Source organism: Cebus imitator, unplaced genomic scaffold, assembly GCF_001604975.1.
Source record: "Cebus imitator isolate Cc_AM_T3 unplaced genomic scaffold, Cebus_imitator-1.0 Scaffold12, whole genome shotgun sequence".
Classification (NCBI taxonomy): domain Eukaryota; kingdom Metazoa; phylum Chordata; class Mammalia; order Primates; family Cebidae; genus Cebus; species Cebus imitator.
The window spans coordinates 10,505,645-10,507,455 of NW_016107327.1; the positions used below are offsets into that span (position 1 = coordinate 10,505,645).

The 1,811-nt window shown below is 37.5% G+C and overlaps 1 protein-coding gene across 4 annotated transcripts in view; it reads right to left on the reverse strand.

The window, feature by feature from the left end:
- GREB1L (GREB1 like retinoic acid receptor coactivator) overlaps positions 1–1,811 on the reverse strand; it is a 315,577-nt gene that overhangs the window by 155,713 nt on the left and 158,053 nt on the right. The gene's annotated exons all lie outside the window — the stretch shown is intronic.

Sequence of the window (1,811 nt, forward strand, 5' to 3'; positions counted from 1 at the left end):
AAAAAAAAAAGAAAAAAGAAAGAAAGAAAGAAAGAAAAAAAGAACTGAAAGTAGCGGATATAGGAATCTAAGTGTAGGACTAGTGGTTTTGGATTGTCTTGGAATCTAAATCTTGAACTTGAGTGGGATGGTTAAAAAAAAAATTATACCTCCTTTATCCTTAAAATATTAGTACTCTTCCCATATACTTCTCATACTCTCCTATTTTAAAGTTTAAGAAATGCTGGCTATCTCTAGATCACTGAGTTTATATCTTGGTGGGTACTAAACAGCTTTCCATACCTGGTTGTAAATAACACCAGTGACAGATACCCCGCAAGGCAAACTAAAAACATACCTAGAGCACAGGAAAAATGGGAACCTCTCTCCCATTTTTTGGTATAAAATTAGATATTTGAAAATTATCCTCTAAAGCTTTTACTCTATGTAACTCTCATGCATAACAAGATTCTCAATGGGAATCCAACATTTTAAGCACTATTTCACCTTCCAGTTTGTTACCTGATAAATGAGTTGACAGCTCAATTAAATAAAAGGCATGAAGATAGACATAAAGCAAGTAAGAAACAAACATAATGGTAGTCACCTCCCAAATCTCCACAGGCTTCAAGTCCTGAATTATGTCAATAATGAATAAATCCATATATATTATATTAAGTTTGGGCAATCATAAGCAGAAGCAAATTCCTAAGGAATAATGTGCTAGAGGCAGGACCACAGTACTAATTGCTACAGCCCATCTTCAGTGAATTGGGCACTTATAAGCTACAGGAGAATTATTCAGGTCTCCTTATCTCCTAGGTAGGGGATTTTGACTCTCTTACTGTTTATCACATTGTCCAAAACAAGAAAAGAAAAAAAAAGTCAAGAGAAGATAAAATTCCCAAGCAGGTCTTTCTGGCTTTCCTTTTGTTTTGTTTTGTTTTTTGAGACGGAGTTTCGCTTTTTGCCCAGGCTGGAGTGCAATGGTGCAATCTTAGCTCACTGCAACCCCTACCTCCCGATTCAAGTGATTCACCCGCCTCAACTTCCTGAGTATCTGGGATTACAGGTGCACGCCATCATGCCTGGCTAATTTTGTCATTGTTGTTGTTTTTTAGTAGAGACAGGGTTTCACCATGTTGGCCAGGCTGGTCTTGAACTCCTGATCTCAGGTGTTCCGCCTGCCTCGGTCTCCCAAAGTGCTGGGATTACAGGCGTGAGCCACCGTACCCAGCCGACTTTCCATATTTAAACCTCTAGTTTTTCTCCAATTATTTGCACTTCAAGCTTTGTAAGAGGAATGCTCTAAAATTGTATCTCTTTTCTTCCCCTCCCGTTTCCCCCACTTCAAAATTTTTCATGCAGTGAAATCATCCCAGGTCCAAGTCATTCTGAGTATAAGAATAATATTCTGGTAATCTGGATAATTCATGAACTAATTAGGCTGGGATGGTCATAAAATACAATGGTAAATTATTAAAAGGAGGAAAGAGAGTGTAATTTAAGTTACAATATCACCAAAACCATGAAATACTGGAAATGCTTTATACTAGCACTTTCTTATAAAGTGTGAAGCTTTGGTGGAAGAGGAGGTTGACCCTAATAAATAAAAAGGGGTTATCAAAATATACACATTTTAATCCTCAATAGAGATATTTTTTACATTCAGAATATTTATTTATTTATTTATTTAATTTTTTTTTTTTTGAGACAGACTCTGACTCTGTCTGTCACCCAGGCTGGACTTCAGTGGCACAATCTTGGCCCACTGCAACCTCAGCCTCCTTAGTTCAGGTGATTCTCCTGCCTCAGCCTCCCAAGTAGCTGGG